General features: G+C 37.7%; 1 protein-coding gene across 4 annotated transcripts in view; it reads right to left on the bottom strand.

Annotated features, from left to right (window-relative positions):
• The window catches only part of ARB2A (ARB2 cotranscriptional regulator A), a 390660-nt gene that overhangs the window by 54647 nt on the left and 314954 nt on the right, over nt 1–21059 (bottom strand). The gene's annotated exons all lie outside the window — the stretch shown is intronic.

Consider the following 21059-nt stretch of genomic DNA (forward strand, 5'->3'; position numbering starts at 1 on the left):
TCAATGGAACACAGTGATATGTTTATGAATAGATATGCAATGAACAAAGCCTTTTATGTGCAAATACATTTGTGAAATTATGGGTTTCTTTGGCATAGGCCTTTAATGTGTAAATGTTCATTGTAACTCCAAGAGGAAAATTTAATATGCAATGTTTCCTTTTTTCATTAAAAAAAAAAAATGCCCCCCAGAGGAGCTTTTGTTACTATCTCTGTATCTCAGGATTAGTATTCTAAGAAGCATAGTTTGAGTAACACTACCCAACTCAACCCATCCTACACACGCACTGGCTAGTTAATCCTCCTAGAATGTTGCCTTCATTGTATTTCTCTGTTCATAATCTTTCAGTGATTCTCTGTGGCGTATAAATTGAAGTTCATACCCCTCAGCTTCTCTAGCTGCTGCTTGTACATTCCTCTTCACTTAATTTCTCACAATTTCCTTAAATTTCCAGACTCCAACCAAAATGTCACTGAATTTATTGAGCTCTTTCTGTCTGGGATCCCACTACTTTCCTTTATCTAGATAGCTTTCCCCGTTCATAAAATTACTGATGACTTCTCTGATAAAAATCATTCAGCCTCTGTCGTCTCAATAAAGGAACACATTGTGCAACTTCTGACCTTCTTACCTGAACCGCTTTCTACAAAGCTACTGTGATCTTCTCTTTTTAGTGGTAGTTCTCTTTTTGGTGTATATTTGACACCTCTTTTGGCTAACACAGTGTAAGCTCCCTGGGGTCAGGCACAGGCTCCTGCCTGCCACAGTTCAGTACATCTCTTGTACCTAGTATGATTTTAAGGGATGCGAATGGTGAGACTTAGTGACAAAGTAAAAACCACAGAAAAGAGAAGCACGTAAACCCGGAGCCTAATCTACCTGCCAGTGCAGGAGACGTGGGTTCGATCCCTGGGTGGGGAAGATCCCCTGGAGAGGGGAATGGCAACCCACTCCAGTATTCTTGCCTGGGGAATCCCATGGAGAGAGAAGCCTGGCGGGCTGCAGTCCACGTGGTCACACAGAGTAGAACACGATGGAACATGGGGGCATGCAAATGTTCACTTACAAACTAAACACACAGTGGTTTACGTTAACCACATTTCCCAAATGTCAAATGGTGACTGCTCAGGGAAGAGTTTTCAATCTTGATTGTTGACATATCCTAAATGTATAATATAACTGAGGTCTTTAATATTGAAACTCTGTACTCAATATTTTCTTAAATACTCTTGAATAGTTTCAGCTTATTATATGTAAGAGTTTTAGTTCCAAAAGACATCTCTATCCCAATGAAGAAATTTTAAATATGAAGGAGGGTGTTCCAGTAACAAATATTTTAAAAGGTTATCTATTATAATTAATAAACTGCTTTAGTGAAACTGCAAAATTAACAGTCTCTTAATGTTAGACTGTGGTACAACTTTTTTTTTAAACATTCTTCATAATCAATGTAGTCTTGTCAATTAAAAAAATGAATGTTGCTCAGTAATATTTATCACTGCAACTGTAAATTATTCTGAAATTTGGATAACATTTAACTTCAGGTGATACAAGGCCTTAGGGAATTTCCACTTTCTGAAAAGTTCTTATTTTTAGATATAAAGATTCTCCTCTTTTAGCAACTGAAAGAAATAGTTTTGAATGTTCTGATTAAGAAAAAAGAGATTTTTTTAAAAGTAAAATATATTATTTTTAACCACAGATGAAAATAAACTTAAAGTATAAAAGTAACATCACCCTTCCTGAATATCTGCATATACAGTATTTATTTTTTTATACATTGCATTATATTCAATAGTTTGGTAATTCTGATAAATGTAATTAGTTAGCTATGTCTATTACTTTAGTATGTATATACTTTCTTCCTTTTTTAAAACCACTATTAGAGGATTTGAAAGGTATAAGTCATGACAGCAACGATCCTGTTGGTCTCCTCACCACTCTACCTTGGGGCCTAGGGCTGTACCTGGCACATAAGAGATACGCAGTGAGTACTTGTTAAATGAATGAATTGCTGGAACACACGCTCCATGAGGAAAAGGAATATATCTGATAGATTGCTAGTTAAAAATCTGGCCCCTGAATTCGTGCTTGTAGTGTTTGAATTTTGGTTGCACTGTTTCACAGCTCTGAGACCTTTCCAAACTTAACTCCTCACCTGCAAAATGCAGCAGTAATAGAACCTGCCTCACGCAGTTACTGTGAGGATTAATCCACATAAACACTGCGCATGAGGCCCACCCAATGCATTAGCTGCTCCTATCATCATAACACCGACACTATCTTCTTCATTAATCTCATTTGCCATTATCTCCTGTTCCAAACATGCAGCACGTGCTCAGTAAATTATGTGTTAAATGAGGAATGAATCAGTGAAGTGCGGCTGTATCTGCAAACTTAAGTGAGTCCGTCTACCCTCAGCACACTTCTAGGCAAGGTTCAGACAAATAGGAAAAAAAAAAAAGACTCTGAAAGTTAGTGTCACCAAATTACTCTCATTGGAACCTGCTGCTTGGAGATCTAGTCATAAAGTCCTAGTCACTCTCTAGTCCTTCGGGGAACAGATGCTCTTTCTATTTCCTTTCTGAACTTCTGGCAGTGCCCAGCACAGAGGTTTGTATCATTGCTACTAAAAAAATCTTATTTAGCAACCAAGTCATATAAGGTAAAATTTGAAAACAAATGAACACAGACTACAGAATAGGCAAATGTTAGAATTCTCATAATATTTAACATTATCTTAAATCCAGTTTGTGCATTTATATTTCTTGTAATGTTGGTATACATTGGAAGTGTCATAGTGAGATCATTACTTCTATACTTTCTAACTTAAAACCGCAGTAAAAATTATGTAAATAGTAACTAAAGAGTTATATTTCTGTGAACTGCCTCATTGTGAGTGGACAACAAAAGTAACTCTCAGGTTGCGTGGCTTTGATATACTTATTTTGTCACTGGTTTAAATCATTTTACATCTTATATTCATCATATCTCTCATCAGAAATGTTTTGTATTAAATAGTACCGGTAAGTTTTCTAATTTGTTTTGAGCTTCTCTATGGAAAGATGCTGCCAGGCTATAGAGTAGCATTGTTATTTAAGGTTTATAGTAATTTTTTTTTAATTTACAAAAATGAACATGAACTTTTGTAGTAGAGAGTTTAATTGCTTTTTATTAAGATAAGATGAATAGTGAATAATTGTTTTAACTGGGTGAAGGGATGAAGACTCAGACAAGAGTTAGTCTTAAATTCCTCTTTTTACTGTGTACATTCTTTGTGTAATTCTTTTGCTTTCACTGTATTTTTCAGATTGACAATTAAAAACAAAAACATAAAATATCCATAAACCCTGATCTTCTTTATCACACTATCTCCCATAGGTTTCCTGAAAAAAGAACTGCATATCCTAAAAGTTGAAGCCAGAGGTTCTCAAATGTTCATGTGTACTAATCAGAGGTGCTTGTTAAAAAGGCAGAATCCTGGGACACACCCAGGATTTACTTCTGGTCTCTTGGGGTGTGGCTCAGAGTCAAATGAGAAAATGTGTCAAAGGAAAGGAAAGAAAACTAACCAGTATTTGTCCTTCCATCTAAAATCTAAAAACCTTCTTGTTTCTTTGCCTATTTTTACTTTTTCTGGGCTTGAATACAGGGTTCAAAATGCTTCTAATCATTAGAAGTCTTACCATCACAGACTAAACTGGACCAAATTGCTTTTCCATACTGCTAAGCTACAACATTCTCCCAGATGTCTGATCACACAATTCAGTCCTTTGACTTTTCCTCTCTTCTTTTCCTTATCATCATGCCCAGCAAAAATGGGTCAGAAGTGGAGATAGCTGGTAGACAGCAAAAACTTATGTGTAAAAACAGATGAAAAATCTTGCCCTACGAAACTTCTCCCCTCCGGCTTGCACTGACTAATGGTGTCACTTGGACAGGTAGGAAGCACTCACCTCTCTTTCACAGCCTTCCCATTTAAGTAGCAAGTTGTAGTCTTTGTTGCCTCGCAATGTACTCCTTCCTCTCCCATCTCCAGGATAAGCACTTTAACGCTCATCATAACCTCCCTGAATATACTCCTCACTGGTCTCGTTTAATCTCTTCTCCTTCAGTCTATCCTTACGTCACCACCATCAATTTGATCATGCTAGCCCTAGACTTAAAAAATTCTGAGGGGTCCCTACTATCCCTAGAAGAGAAAGTCAAAGCTACTCCTTAGCAGAATCCCCTCTATCTTGTAGACTTTATTTTCCATAATGCCTCATCCCAGGGGCACTTGTGTTCAGCCATACTAAATTTCTGCCATTCCTTGAAACCCTCACAGGAGTCTATATTCTGAACTTGGGCATAAGATCTTATTTTTCTTCACAGAATGCCCTATTTTCCTCTAGTCGTTACTTCTGGGAACAGTTAATATTTTACTTCTGGTGAAAATCCTCCCTAAACAGTCAGGCTAAGCCCGTGACTTCCTACTGTGCATTTATAGCACTTCACGTGTTTTTCGAGTATAACACATCACATTGCTTTTAATGATTTATTTACATGCTGTTGTAGAGATGACTAACTACTCATGAAAACCTTGGCTAAAGCAATTGAAACAAAGCACGTGGATACCCAACGTGACATTTTTCAGCCTTGCTTGTCAGGTGTGGCCATATGACTACTTCCCTTCCAATGTAACGAGTGTGAAATTGATTTGCGTCACTTCTGGCCAATGCCTTAAGGGACTGGGTGTGACTCCTCTGTGTTCTTATTTCCCCCTTCCTGTGATCTAGAATGCTGATGAACCTGCAACCCAGATGTGGCCATGCAGATGACAAGGTCAAGAAATAGGACAGAAAGGACCTGGTCTCTGAACCTGGCTGTGTGGGGCTGGAGCCGTCTGCTCATCTGGAATGCCCACCTTGGACTGTTCTATGTGAAAGAAAGAAACTTCTATCTGCTTTATATATCTGGGGTCTTCTTGTTAGAGCTGCTTAGCTTGACCTAACTAACACAGGCAATTTTCATCTTTTGACTCGCTTGTCCCTTAAAAGGAGAAACTGGCTTATTTCTTTGTGTCTCCTGTGACAAGCAAACAGTACTTAAGTTAATGCTAGCTGGAGACACCTTGAAGATAAAATGGTACTGTGCCTATGTTCAGTCCAGTGGAAGGACCAGTGGCAGACAGAGAAGAAGAAACAATACCACACAAGAAATATTTCATATGTTGCCAGGTTTGGACGTCTTTGGAGATGTTTAGGTCTAGTGATAAAGGATCCAAGGATGCTTAAAAAAATGGAGCCAGGAAAAGAGATCTAGAATCTGAGATCAGGAGAGAATGAAACATTGGTAACTTCTGCAAAAGGAAGGGAGTAAATGAGGACCATCAGTTCCACAAGCAGCAGCAATATTGTCCAGTAATACCATAACCACTGGGTACTGGTCTACTTCCCCTGGTAATCCTGCTACGTTGTTTAATGTGCATAGGAAACAGCTAGCTCCCCAGGACAGGTACTTCCTCTTCTCCACCCCGTCCATCCCTACCAGGAACCATGTAATGTTCTTATATAGCCCCTTCTCCCTGAAGGTGAGCTGGCCTCTTTGAACAGAGAATATGGTAGAAGGGATGCTGCCTGACTCTTGAGGCTAGGTCATAAGTTTTGCAGCTACTGTCTGGGACTCTTAGGGTATTCACTTCCTCTTTGAACGCTCCCTCTTGGAACCCAGCACGCGGTCCAGGAAGCCCAAGATATATGGAGAGGTCAAGTGCACTGCTCTGGTAGACAGCCCTGGCTGAATCCCCAGCCAAGAGCTAGCATTAACTGCCAGCCGTGTGAATGAACTACGCTGGGTGTCCAGCTTGGGGAATTCCAATGAGAATCCGACTCCAACATGGGAGATCCCGGGCAAGAACCTTCCAGCTGAGCTCAGTCAACCCATGGTACCATGACATAAGAGGTTGTTGTTTTAGGCCAAACATTTTTAGATAGTTCTTTACACAAAAACAGATCACCAGAACACTAAAACTGATATAAACCTGAGCCTTGCATTATGTTTTGAAGACATTATGAGCATTACTTGGAAGTGATTTGGGCTATTAAAGAACAATGCCTCCCCAAAACCAATGTAGCAGCTTTACTTTTTTCCTGACTTTATGTTTTTTTTTCCTCTAAATTTCAAAATTATCATAAAAATGTTTGAGAAGGCTATTCAAAAGCCTATCTACCTTCAATGTGTTTACTTCTTGAGTGGGAAAAGACACAGAACTACTGTGGAAACAACAAATGGACTAAATTATACTTCACCTCCTAAGAAAGACAAATTGGAGTGGTGCATGGAGTCAAAAGTGCGGACATATCAGAATGCACTTCTGACTTTGTAGTGATGTACTGACTGCAACGGGCAGCACTTATTAATAAATGGACACAGTTGGAATGGAGTCACTGTGGTATCCAACCAGAAGAAACTGTCAAGACCCAGTCTGGTATCTATCCCATACACCCCCCATCAAAATCAGATTGCCCTTGTTGAACCAGCTCTCAACCTACGTCACCTCTTCTGCACTACAGCTCTGGGATAATTGCCTTTACAAAATCAACCCTAAAGGCTTGGTCATATTAGAAGAGGGCAAGATTATCTGAATCCTGAAATAATTTAAAAATATATAAAGTTCGAATGCAAGAAGTTTCACTTCAAGTCTCAATCTTCATGCTTTCTTCTCTATCTACCTCTCAAACACACAGTGTCTCAAAGCAAAGCTGTCTTTAAGTCTACTGCTGCATTATCTTGACTTGTAGGCATTCCTATGTATGAAATCTTTCCTGAATCTCCATGAAAACTTCCTCGTGTCCCATTCATTCAGCGATTTCACTTAAATAGCTGGCTGACCTGTTTGAAGAAAAAACTCAAGATTACTCTCATGGCTAAGTCACAAGGATTCTATTCCTGTGTTTGGATTCTTTTCCCTATCTTCATTTTTATTCTCATCATTGGCATTAGGCCTTTTATAGTGTCTATAACAATGACCTTTAAACTGCACCTTCCCTAATTGCAGACCCTCCTTCTCAATATATTTTACTCATAGCTGCTAAAGCAATCTTTCTGAAGTATAGCTCTGGTAGTTCACTTCCTTAATTAAACTTAAAACACCTTTGCTTCCTAAAGATTTATAGAAAAGAATGCAAACTCCCCTTAGTCTATCATTTAATAGCCTCTGTCATCTCATTCTCAATTAATTTATAACTTTATTTTCTTTATTCTCCATTCACATTTATGATGCATCTACCAGACTCCCTCCTTGCTACTGTCAATGCTTATATAACATATTCTATACTTTCTAGCTCTTGCTGATAATCCTAGCTCAAATATTCTTTTTCCCTTTTATGAATCTCCAAATCCTACCTGTCTTTCCAGCTTCAGCTTAATGGACCTCCCTTCCTCAATCCCCAAATATCTTGTTGGCTCTTTTAATTAGATAGAATTACATCTTCTTCCATATTTCTCTATTACTTAAATCAATATTTGTCTTGTGGTCCTTATTCCTTTCTCCTTGAATCACTAAATTTATAAATTTTTATCTCTTTTAGTAAATGCTCAATAATTACTATTGCATGTGTGGGGATGTTATGATTTTAATATGTTACTCATTGTAGACATTATTTAAATTTACTACTGGTCATAGACTAAGATGAGGAATGCAGTGGAGAGAGAAAGGAGAGCTTTTGTGTGTGTGTGGGTAAAAAATGAATCAAAAATACTAGTAGGCACCCATCATGCAAACAACTCTCTTCTCATGTTCCTTTTTCTCATTTAAAAAGCAAACTTGGTTAGCTCTTCCTGTCACGTTGAGAAAAAGGATAACCTGTCTATTTTCACATTTATTTCTTCTCCATCTTTATACTTATTTTCTCTTAGAATCTTATACTATGAGATGACTCCATCTCATCTGTCCTAAATCCTGGTTCTCTCATATGTTTGCTTTTCCTTTTGGGTTTTGATACTTTGTGCGTATTTCTTGTCTTGATGAACACTTGAGAGATCCCTTGTTTTGGTATACGTACTAGTCTCCCTCAGCCATCCAAGTAACCACTTACCCTTATCTTTTATTTAAAACTTTCCTTCATATTAAGACCTTACTTAAATCATTTTATGACACCACCATTGTTTAAGCAGCTAAATACTCCTACACACAATGAGCTGAATGAAAATCTCACCTCATGTGCCACATAGAGCCTTCACCTTTTTTAATAAGCGCCTCACATACAGCTCCTTTCCACTTCCCACAGAATTAGGGATGGAAAGTGGCAGAGCCAGGCTAAGTACTCAGGCAGTATGACTCCAGAGTCTGTGCTCTTAACTACTATCTTACACACAATCTGGGCAGCATGTCTGTGTAATAATTTGTTAACGAACAAAGATCTTTGAGTGTGTTCTAGCTGTTTATACGTGAGGCTTGGTATGGACTATATGAACAGTTTGATTCTAGAACGAGTTTTTATTAGCATGACCTAGAGTGCAGAGAGTTGGTTTTGTCTAAAAATTAAAATCAAATAATTTTGCTCAGACTGTGGTATGAACTTGTGACACTGGTATTCACGGGCCCAATAACATAAAAAGTCTGTACCACGAGCAAGTCTTGGAATCCTCTCTCCTCTGTCTTCCAACAATTATCAATAAATACAGAAGTACCTGTTTTAATTTGAGTGCTTCTGAGTGCAACAGATTTTGTTCAATGTCCTGGGTCCATAAATTCATTAAAAAAAAATCTGTCCTGGAGAGTCTCAGTCCTGCTTTCAGACACTACCGTCACAGACAGAAGTTGGCTTGGATCTTGCTTAGAGTTGGTAAAAACATCAGGGTTGTTCTGGACCAAATCACAGATTACACGACTTCTTCCAGGCTACCAGAGTTGTCAGACTCAGACAACCACCATGAGTAGAAACTGCACTGCTGACCTAGATAAACCATCCATGAGCACAGGGCAAAGGCGCGTGTGGGTGTGGGGTGGGCTGTGGAGGCTCGCAGAACTACGTATTTGCTTGGCTGGAATTCTAAGAGCTGATGATTGCCCATTTTCATCACGCGCCGCTCCTTGACTAGTTAGACAACTGGAAATTCTAACTGGGGATTGCACAAATTCTATCTGTTGAAGAAATAACTTTCTCTGACAATGATAAGTGACACAAATTCCAGTTGGGGTTCTTAGAAAGATATAAACCATAGCAAGAGTTGTTGTATATCAAAATGTGGAAGTGGCAGGCAAGGGAATTAGAATCCTGTCATTTTTACCACCACGGGTATTTTTCTAATAATATCTATAGCAGAAAGTCATGGAGTGATTTAGCAAAAACTGTATGAATATTTATACGGCTCACATGCAAACATCATAGATGTTCCACTCGGTTATTTTCAGGTATGTAGAACACTTCCCTGATAGCTGAGTTGGTAAAGAATCCACCTGCAATGCAGGAGGCCCTGGTTCGATTCCTGGGTCGGGAAGATCTGCTGGAGAAGGGATAGGCTACCCACTCCAGTATTCTTGGGCTTTCCTTGTGGCTCAGCTGGTGAAGAATCGGTCTGCAATGTGGGGGACCTGGGTTTGATCCCTGAGCTGGGAAGACCCCCTGGAGAAGGGAAAGGCTACCCACCCCAGTATTCTGGCCTGGAGAATATAGTACTGTAGAGTCTACTACTGTATAGTCCATGGGGTTACAAAGAGCTAGACACAACTGAGAGACTTTTACTTTCACTTTCAAGCACACAACACTAGATAACAGTGAAGTTTCCCGTCTCATGCGTCATTCTGAAGGCTGGATCCATCAAAATGGGTATCCAAGCAGCTTAACTGATGGAGAAGACACAGAAGGTTTGAGAAAAGTCACATTGAGGTGTAAATTTCAAAAAGACTAGGAATAAAGAAGATTGCATCAACTGAATTTGAGAGTAATGTTAGTAATAATGATAAAACATAAAAAGAAGTCAGAACAGGATAAAAGAAATTTGGCAAAAAAACTGATCAAAGATTAACATTGAATTGGAGTAGATTAACAATGCTATTTTATGAGTGTTTCCATCTCATGAAGAGGAGTCATGTTTTCAGTTTATTAACTGAACTCAATTTATTATCAAAGAAAAATATTGATCAGGCTTATAGAGATGGTAACAAAATTCAACAGTTATGATAACTGATTTTTAGTTTTTTGTTTTTTTTTTAATTTTTAGTTTTATCTTTCAATTCCATGTTCCTTTCATAGTGTCCCTGGTAGTTCAACTGGTAAAGAATCCGCCTGCAATGCAGGAAACTCCGGTTTGATTCCTGCGTTGGGAAGATTCCCTGGATAAGGAATATGCTATTCACTCCAGTATTCTTGGGCTTCCCTGGTAGCTCAGCTAGTAAAGAATCTGCCTGCAATGTGGGACACCTGGGTTTGATCCCTGGATTGGGAAGATCCCCTGGAGAAGAGAAAGGCTAAGTACTCCAGTATTCTTGCCTGGAGAATTCCTTACAGTCCATGGGTTCACAAAGAGTCAGACATGACTGAGCAATTTTCATTTTCACTTTTCCTTTCAAAGTAAATACATGTTTTCATAATATGTAAATAACACAATTTTTAAAATTAAGTAAATAGAAATATACCCCCAAAATGTATAACTTGTACTAAGTACTATTCTAAGTACTATTATACTGGTCTGAACTTACACTGTGCATTAAAAAAAATATTCTGTCTCTCTAAAACACTAGATTGCCTTTGAGAGATAAAGAGTTCATAAATTTATAATGGTAACCAAATGAAAACAGAGTAAATTTTCTAGAGGAAAACATAGCTCTCCTAATGAAAGGCTGAAAAGCAAGAGAAATGTAATGTGCATTAGATTCATATTGTGGGGAATGTGTTTGGATCTAATCTAATGCTTGCATACATTACTCCAATGCTTTGAGAACAGAGTAACAATTGTAATCTTGCTCTGAATCAAAATAACAGAATCTGTCATTTGACATGCTGTAGTGTTTGCAGTTTCATTATTGTTCATAGAATAATTGTATGCTTCCTCTTACTGTTATATTGTAGAAGTTTCTCTCTTCAAAAAATGCTGCTCAAACCATCTTCAGCAGGCATCAGTCAAAATCAGTCACTATATTTCAGCAGACATTTTCAACATGCTTATACACATGTTTATGCATATCTCTTTTGATAAATGTGACTCTTACATGTCTAGTATGTTATTTAACCACAATTTGCATTGCTATAATAGGTTATTGATTGATTTTCAGTTTAAGGGACTAAGGTAGTATTCAGTAATGACTGAGTGCTACAAGTTTATTGCAAGAGCCCAAGGTTCACTCACCCCAAGCAATTTGGTCAATAACCAATTTTTATACTTCTATCTCCTTCAAAATTCCAAACCAATAATTCCTGTGTGTGTTTTTTTTTTTAATTATTTCAGTATCAGACTAACATTTCCCATGGAAATCAATATGGGTGCGATCCATTAGCCAAAAATCTGCAGTACTGCAATGCAAACATATTAAAAATATTGATCTTGCAAAGCTACTGATGTTTTGATTGACTTTAATGTTTGTAAGCAGTAATAACAGAATTTCAATGACTGAAACAAACTTTTGATTAAAATTATAGATTTTCTTGGAGGGGGCTTGCTATTTTACTGGTTTAAAGCATGTCACATGGCTTCATGCCTGCTATAAATGATTGCAGTGGGATATACTTATCCAATTCCTTATTTGTAAATATTTTAGTCTATCATAGCGTATACATCTTAAATTTACTTTGAACTGCTCTGACGTTTCAATTCCACTTATTACTATATCACACAGTAAGGCAGAATTTTCAGACAGAGAACGGCAGATATCGAGAGCTCTAATCCTTCTTTAACCACTATGAAACCTTTGGGAAGGCATCTAACTCTCAGTTTAAATTCCTTAAATGTAAAATGGAATTAACCTTGGAAATCAATGAACATTCTCAGTACATTTTGAGATCAATGGACAATAAAGACTGTGACTTACACATACAAAAGATTATGTGACCCAAAGAAATGTTTCCTAAAGAAAGCACAGAATTTTGAAGCTGTTAGTGATCATCCAGAAAAGCTCCCATTTAATGTATGAAGAGGCTGGGCTGAGGACCCCAGTTACAATTCAACCCAAGGAGCTTGTCCGAGATATTTGCTGACCACCTTATTTAAAACATACTACTGTGCTCTTATGAGGCACTCTCCCATCGCTTGAAGCTATATATATATATATATATATATATATATACACACACACACATATATATATATAATTTGTCTATTTATTATATATAAGTAACATATATAAAAAATGTCTATTTATTATCTATTTTCTCTTTTGAAATTGAAGCACTATACAACAGGAATTTTGTTTATCCTTCTCACTGCCAAATCCCTAGCATCCGTAGTAAGTGTCTGACATAAAGGAGGACTCAGGGAATGTTTTCTGAATGAAGGAAGGCAGGCGCCAGAAATGCTAATGGAATGGAGCTGCGCTGGGGAGAGCTGAAATGGGGAAAGGACTTGGTCCTCTCCACTCTCATGATGCCCTGGAGTTTCATCCTTTTTTTTTTTTTTGCTGAAGTTTCATTCTTAATATATTCCTTTTATTTCTCAGGATTTCTGGATGTAAGCGTCAGAGGGGATTTGGACCCATATCTATTGTACTGTGGGCTTCTCAGGCGGCACAGTGGTAAAGAATCTGCCTGCCAACGTGGGAGATGCAAAGAGATGCCAGTTTGATCTCTGGGTCTGGAAGATCTCCTGGAGAAGGAAATGGCAACCCACTCTAGTATTCTTGCCTGGGAAATCCCATCGACAGAAGAGCCTGGAGGACTACAGTCCATGGGGTCATAAAAGAGCCGGACCCGGATGAGCACGCACTAAGGAACACACAATTGCGCTGCACGGTATAGCTTTGTCAAAGTTCAAGGATATTTTCAAATTAATTTTAACCACTTCACTATTCATTTATTTATTCCTCCCCTGTAATTTTTCTCTATTTGTTTGCTCTATCTTCCACTATGTTAAAATAGAAATACATTCTCTTTATTTTTATTTGTGACACTTCATTGGAATAAAGAAACACATCAATAGTTTAAGCAAAAAAATGGAAATTAAAACTTACCCATAAGTTGCCTGTTTCATTTCTACTCTAATCACTCCCTCGTAATCCTTCAGGGGAAGCACCAATAAATAGCTCACAAGTGTGTAAGGGACTTCAGCTTCTTCAGGCAGTCTATTAGCTTTCTCCCAAATTACCCTACATGGGGACCCAACAGTTCAGACTGTAAAGAATGTGCCTGCGATGCAGGAGACCCGGATTCGATCCCTGGGTTGGGAAGATCCCCTGGAGAAAGGAATGGCCACCCACTCCAGTATTCTCGCCTGGGAAATCCCATGGACGGAGGAGCCTGGCGGGGATAGTCCACGGGGTCGCAAAGAGTTGGACACAACTGAAGCTACAGAGCAACAACAACAAATTACCCTCAACGCATACACGTTCTATTTGTAAATATAAAAGAATGCAGTTCAGAAGCAAGTCCCACTGGCCCTCTTGCACAAGGCTGCTGCCACCACAAACCTTCGAGAACCGTCTGCGGCTGCTGCTGCTCATCTGGCAGGTCTAGGGGATGCAGAGGTTTAGAGCCATAAGATCTGGGTTAACATCCCGTGAACCTTGGTTTGTTCTTCTGTAAAAAAGCTCATGACACTCACTGCAAAGATGATCCATGAGACCATGAGGAGTAAACAAGATGATACATATAGACTGAACGGCTCACGGCAGGTGTGCAATCACATTTGGTTCCCTTCTCCTCACGCATCAGTAAAAAAAAGAAAAAAAAAAAAAGGCTAACAAAGCTTCCTGCTTTTTATAGTACTATTTTTTAATTCCTTAAGACTCTTACTTCTGTGAGTAGGCTCACAGAATTAGAATTTCTTTATAAAGACCAAAGAGCAGAAACTAAAACTGAAAAAGTTTTAGTTTAGATATTTATGTGAGACCACAGGTGGTTTCCTGGGAAGCCATGAGGCTGATGGAGGGTAGAACTGTTTCGAAGATATCAATGACACAATTAAACAGGCAAAAGAAATACTCTCTTGGCTGGAGAGCATACTCTATACAAGTACCAGGGGCCTCCAGGCAGAAGGTGAGACTACATCTCAAGTGTGACGACAGTGCTACTCTCTCCCCCTTGCTGTCACCTCTGGCTACTCCACCTTCATAGGTGGCCAGTGCCCGAAGATCCCGACCCTCCTTAATCCATTCCTGGAAACTACCTTCAGCTTCGTAAGCATCAACTCTGATCTAAACCTCAAAAATAAGCGTTGGTATTACTACGACACTGCTGTTGAGAGCCCGAGTGAAACATACTCATGACTTCATCACACACCATCCTGGCACCACAGGGAGTGTGTCCCTTCTGGTCTCCGAACCCCTGTGAAAACCACCAGATCCTCACTTTTGGGGGGACCACACGCCACTTTGAGAATATGATAAAGGCTGTGATTCTCTCCCTATAATTTCAATCCAACACAGAATTAAAAGGGTTTTTGGAACTCCCTGGAGCTCTGCCATGGATCTCCCAACCTGAGGGTACTCACAGGTAATCTCTCTGAGTTGGAAAATATCAAGATGTCCTCTCTTCCCAGAGCATTGTGGCTATGGAGTATGGAGATATTTGCTCATGGGTGAAGAAGGGAAAGAGAAGAGAGAGGCAAGTTTTAAATGGAAAGTGTTATTTTTTTCTTCAAGTTAGAAAGTATTCAGATGAAGGAAAAAGACCATTCAAATGCCAGGACTTGGATACATGCACCATAAGTTGAATGCATGCAAGTCAGAAGATTTGGCTTAACTCCAAGTACAAAATATTTCAGCTCCATGGGGGAAGTTAACCATAGGCCAAAACCTCAAAGTATATATATAAACCATTTAGTATTTTAAAAGGTCCAATATTTTAATTTCTCAAGAAATTCTCAAACTTCTCAGAAATTTAAATAATGCAAACATTTTAAATATAGAGGGCTAGCAGTTGTTGAGAAATATTTTGGCATGGATTCTAATGGAGATTTGTTGATCTTTTTTCAGGGACACACTAGAAAATTTAAAACAGTCAGTGAGCACTTGGAAGACATCACCCTAATTTATGACTATTTTAAGGCACATCAGATTAGGGTCTGAAACTTCCAGATATCATGCTTCTAAATTGTAGGGTAAAGCATTTGTCCTCTTTAACTGAAGATAAAAATTGGAAAAACAGTATTTCAAAGGCTTCTTACTCTAGCAACCCCCCATCCACATATTCTTCAATTAAGCAACCATTGGTCAGAGAACAGAGAATAAAAGCTGTTCCGTGAAAACTCAACAAAGCTGGCAAAGAAATGCTTAGTAATGTCAACAGAGAGACTTGAGCTCAGAGACTTGAGACTCTGTAGTTGAGATCATTGCTAAATTTTTGAGGGATTTGGAAGTTTTTAATTTATAAGGTCCTCTTCTTCCCACAAACTGGCCTTAAAATCTTATGGGGAAAAAATGGAAATGGTGGCAGATTTTATCTTCTTGGGCTCCAAAGTCACTGTGCACAGTGACTGTAGCCACAAAATCAAGATGTTTGCTCCTTGAAAGGAAAGCTATGACAAATCTAGACAGTGTGGTAAAAAGCAGAGATAGCACTTTGTCGACAAAGGTCCATATAGTCAAAGCTACAGTGTACAGATGTAAGAGTAGGACTATAAAGAAAACTAAGTGTCAAAGGATTGATACTTTCTAAGGGTGATGCTGGAGAAGGCTATTGAGAGTCCCTTGGACAGCAAGATCAAACCAGTCAATCCTAAAGGAAATCCACCCTGAATATTCATTGGAAAGACTGATGCTGAAGCTCTGATGCTTTGGCAGCCTGATGCAAAGAGCTGACTCATTGGAAAACACCTTGATTCTGGGAAAGATTCAGGGCAGGAGGAGAAGGGGATGACAAAGAATGAGATGGTTAGATAGCAATATTGACTCAATGGGCATGAGCTTGAGCAAACTCTGGGAGATAGTGAAGGATAGGGAAGCCTGGCATGTTGCAGTCCATGGGGCGCAAAGAGTCTGACATGATTTAGCAACTGAACAAGAAGGTATTTGAATCAGCAATTTGACTCCTAGGTATATAACCAAGAGAAGTGAATACAGGCATTCAAAGAAAAACATGTACATAAATGTTCATACCAGCGCTATTCCTAACAGTTAAAAAGTGGGGGAGGGAGACAGGAGGGGGGATCGGGATGGGGAACACATGTAAATCCATGGCTGATTCATGTCAATGTATGGCAAAAACCACTACAATATTGTAAAGTAACTAGCCTCCAACTAATAAAAATAAATGGAAAAAAAAATAAATGCATACCTGATAGTTCAAGAAAAAATAAAACATACACACACACACAAAAAAAAGTTAAAAAGTGAAAAAAAACCCCTAAATGTCCATTAACTGATCAATATCAATAGGATAAATAAAATGTGGTGTACAGTCATACAACAGAAAATTATTCAGCAATAGAAAAGAATGAAGAACCGATACACACTACAACATGAAACTTGAAAACATGTAGCTAAATGAAAGAAGCCAGGCACAAGAAGCCACATATTGCATAATTCTATTTATATGAAATGTCCAGAATAGGCAAATTCATAAAGACACAAAGAAGATTAGTAGCTGTCAGGGGTTTAGGGGAAGGGTGAATGGGTAGTGACTGTTTAATGGATAGACGTTTTCTTATTTTGGAGTGATGAAAATATTCTGGAATTTGATAGTAGTGATGGTTGCACAAAATTGTGAAGGTATTATAAATCACTGAATTGTACACTTTAAATTGGTTATAATAGTGAATAACATTAAAAAATGTTATGTTTTACTTCAATTTTTAAAATGTGGTCAAAATTCTTTTTTACTTTATTTGTTATAATTCTGGTGGATAAAGATATTAGTGAAACAAATTCCTAATGAAATTAAAAATTGGATATTATCATAGGTTTTTTTTTTTAAACTCATAAAATTTCTGGTTGATTAGGCTGAGCCTTACTGAAGTGGGAAATAATTCAGTCAGTTGGATAGTTAAGAATATTATCATAGGTATATATTTATAATTCTCGTAAAACATGACAAAGACAAAGAGGGAGATAAATTTACTTTGCCCAAAATTCATTGGAAGCTGAGCAACTCTGCTTTGGATAAATGAACAAATCTTACCAAAAGTAGATTTAGCTGTCAAATTTAACTGTCAAAAGATAAAGGATTTATTGCTTTATATTTACGCTTTTTGTATGTGCCAAAGCAGTGAGGTCTTTCTTTTTTTCTTTTCTGCCTACAGGATATAAGGCAAGATCCACTTGGTAAAATTTGGGAAATTTGAAATGAAGTAAACTTACCAAATATTCGTAAAGTACCTAATTGCATACCTATACCATGGTCACTATATTCAACTTAATTTTTAAACATATTTTTACTTTATATTTACTTTTTTAATTTAAAAATTCATTAATTTTTATCATTTATTCTTTTTTTAATATAATTTAAGGGTATACAATTTTTTGTTTAGAAATCAAGCAATACAAAAAACTTTTATAGTTTGATTATGGCTCAATTCTAAATATTCTCTAGATTTATTCTTTGATCTATAAGTTATTTGGAGGGCTTTTTCTTTCTCTACTCTTTTACTTCCTTCCCAGTATTTATTGTAAAAAGATTTCAACTTGTAAGAGTTGTAACAGCACAATGATTATACATATACTTTCCCCCTAGATTCAATAACTGTTAACACTTTGTCATACGTGCTTCTTTGCTGTCACATACTTTTTGTCCCTGAAGAACCATCTGAGGGTTAAAGGCAAACAAAATGAATTTTTTTTTTTTTTTACTAACTTTACTACCGTAAATATTTGTTTTCTGTCTCTGTCATAGGGGTTGCATTGGGATACATTCTTTATAGTCACTCACCCTTGTAGAAGTAAGCTAGAAAGTACATAATAATAATCATCTTGACTTTTCTATAAAATTTGTCATTATTCTATGTGCACTCTGAAGGCAATGTGCCTTCTGGTTTTTTTTTTTTTTTGGTATGATAACATTCTGATTTCTGACTTAAAGGTGCTTTTCCATGTTAAATGGTCCTCTGCACCTTTCAATTCAAATCTTTCCCCTTTCCAAGTCACATCTTCTATAGACATGACACACATAATCTGTACGTCCATTCTGTTAACCTTGGAATAAAGCCTTGCTGCATATAACCCTCATCTGGGTACTTGTTTTCTGCTTTATTTATTCTAAAACTTTTTATTTTGTATTGGGGTATATAGCCAATTAACAATGTTGTCATAGTCTCAGTTGAACAGCAAAGGGACTCAGTCATACATACATATGCATCCATTCTGCAATCTCCCCTCCCATCCAGGTTTCTCTGCTTTAATTTAAATTTTACTTGCAAGACACATTGCTTCAATGAGATGATAATCTCCTTCAAGATAGGGTGCAGGCCTTTTCAACCTCATGGTGAATGGATACTAAACTTCTTTCTCAACTAAAATATTCTCGCATGACACTTGTAGAGGAATGTGACTACACTGAAGATTATATATATGTTTTACTCAGTTATATGGAAGTGCTATAAACTCAAATAAATTAGTACCATAGTTTGGTTGCCAATTTATTTTTGTGTCACTGAATCCAACCCTCATATTCTCCAGATGAAAGAATTTTCCTGCTGAAAGAGTTCTTACAGCTTTTCTAGTTTAGTCATACATAAATATAATCCTTGGAAGGAAAGTTATGACCAATCTAGACAGCACATTAAAAAGCAGAGACATTACTTTGCCAACAAAGGTCCATGTAGTCAAGGCTATGGTTTTTCCAGTGGTCAGGTATGGATGTGAGAGTTGGACTATAAAGAAAGCTGGGTGCCGAAGAATTGATGCTTTTGAACTGTGGTGTTGGAGAAGACTCTTGAGAGTCCCTTGGAGTGCAAGGAGATTCAACCAGTCCATCCTAAAGGAGACCAGTCCTGGGTGTTCATTGGAAGGACTGATGTTGAAACTGAAGCTCCAGTACTTTGGCTACCTCATGCGAAGAGCTGACTCATTTGAAAGGGCCCTGATGCTGGGAAAGATTGAGGGCGGGAGGAGAAGTGTACGACAGAGGATGAGATGGTTGGATGGCATCACCGACTTGATGGACATGGGTTTGGGTAGACTCCGGGAGTTGGTGATGGACAAGGAGGCCTGGTGTGCTGCGGTTCATGGGGTTACAAAGAGTAGGACACAACTGAGTGACTGAACTGAACTGAAATATAATCCTCTAATTTTTCAAGTTGAGGAAACAAATCTACAGAAGTTAAATGACTGATATTAAAAGCAAAATCAAAACAAGAATTAGATGAGTTTAATAGATTTGAAGTACTTAGACTAGGACCTGGTTGATAAGGAAGGGCTTCAAAATATTATTAATCTCAGAATCAAGGTTTTTCAATGCCCGTTTCAGTCATTTTCTGTTAAAACACATTACCTCCGAATTCTACAGTAAAATAATGAAGACAATTGTTTAGGGAGCATGTTACACGTTCTTTTCTGAGCAAGAGATACACGCTAGGAAATCAGGCAGCAGCCATCCGCAGAAGAGGGTCAAACTATCCTTTCCGTCCACATGTTGTGAAGTGGCTGCCTATGGGCCTGATCTGAATGGCAGTTATTTTACTTGACCCATGTAACAGTTTCAAAAACTTAAATTAGTTGCAATACTTAAAATTAGAGAGATTTCAAACAAATATACAGATTTCTGGCTTCTTTGGGAAAATGAGAAAAACATGGGAAGAATGGGCTTGCATTCCTGAATGTCACCCTTTAGGTGGGGTTTGAATTTGTAACTCCTGTCCTTTAGCTAAGGTCTTAATTATGATGAATGCATAGAATGACAACTTTGATTCATGCAGTAAGAACCACATTAGTTAGAAAATACTGATATTTGTTTGTTATACATAACTGCTAGCTATATGTAGTAGTTATTTCCTACAGTAGGAAAACGGATTATTATAATAAGGATAAAAACAAAACTGCCTGTAGTATTTAAAGGGTTAATTATAATTTAGCAGAAAATCCATTTAAAGAGAAGAACCCTCTCTCTGGATTTTAGGCACAAAATACCACTGTATTTTTCTTATATGAGAGATACTGGTCCAATAACCTTGATTCGCTTGTTAAATAAAAACAAATGACACCATTATATTTGGAACCCCTTTTTTTCCTAATCTAAATATAGCTCTTAAGATCTGAAGTGTTTTAGTTAGCCTGCTTTTGACCGGAACTAAGCAGCTATAAGAGAAAGCATTAAAAATAAAAATAGGTTAAAACACATTAAATATCCTCTCTCCGCCACCTTACATTTTTTGGTGTTAAAACATATGCTTTGCCACCTGCAGATAAAAGTCACACACTGAGAGTGTATATTCTGACAAGAATTACTAGTTACAAGCTTGCCTAGTGATTTTGGACAGTAGCACTTAAGAAACCTTCAATCTGGCAGTTTTATCACCGCACATTTTGTACGTATTCCTACAGTCTAAAGTTGTACAAGTTTGGCGATCTGACCTTTGGGAGAAAAAAAATAAAATGAAACCAAAAGGATCCCAGGGTAGCATTTTGATTCAGCTTGTTCTATTCTTTTGGTCAGACACATACCTTTTTCTCCCACTTATTTTACATCTTGATGACAATGGAAATGTTCGTATTTTCGGATAGAAGTGAATTTCTATTAAAAGATCAAGAAAATCTCCATTTCTAGGCACTGGGAAAATCTACTGCCAGAGTTAAAAATCATAGTTGCTCCATAAGGAATTTATTTTCCCATCTTATATTCCCTTTACCCTTGCTTGCTTTTCTATTTTATCTGATTCTGTATTTATATAGTTAATGCTTCATCTTGTTCCAAAAGGGGTTTGCGGCTTACAAAAAGAAACTCAGGCAGGACTTCCAGCGATGGCAAGCTAAGAGACTGGCAAACCTTCTCCCTAAA

Source organism: Muntiacus reevesi, chromosome 1, assembly GCF_963930625.1.
Source record: "Muntiacus reevesi chromosome 1, mMunRee1.1, whole genome shotgun sequence".
NCBI lineage: Eukaryota > Metazoa > Chordata > Mammalia > Artiodactyla > Cervidae > Muntiacus > Muntiacus reevesi.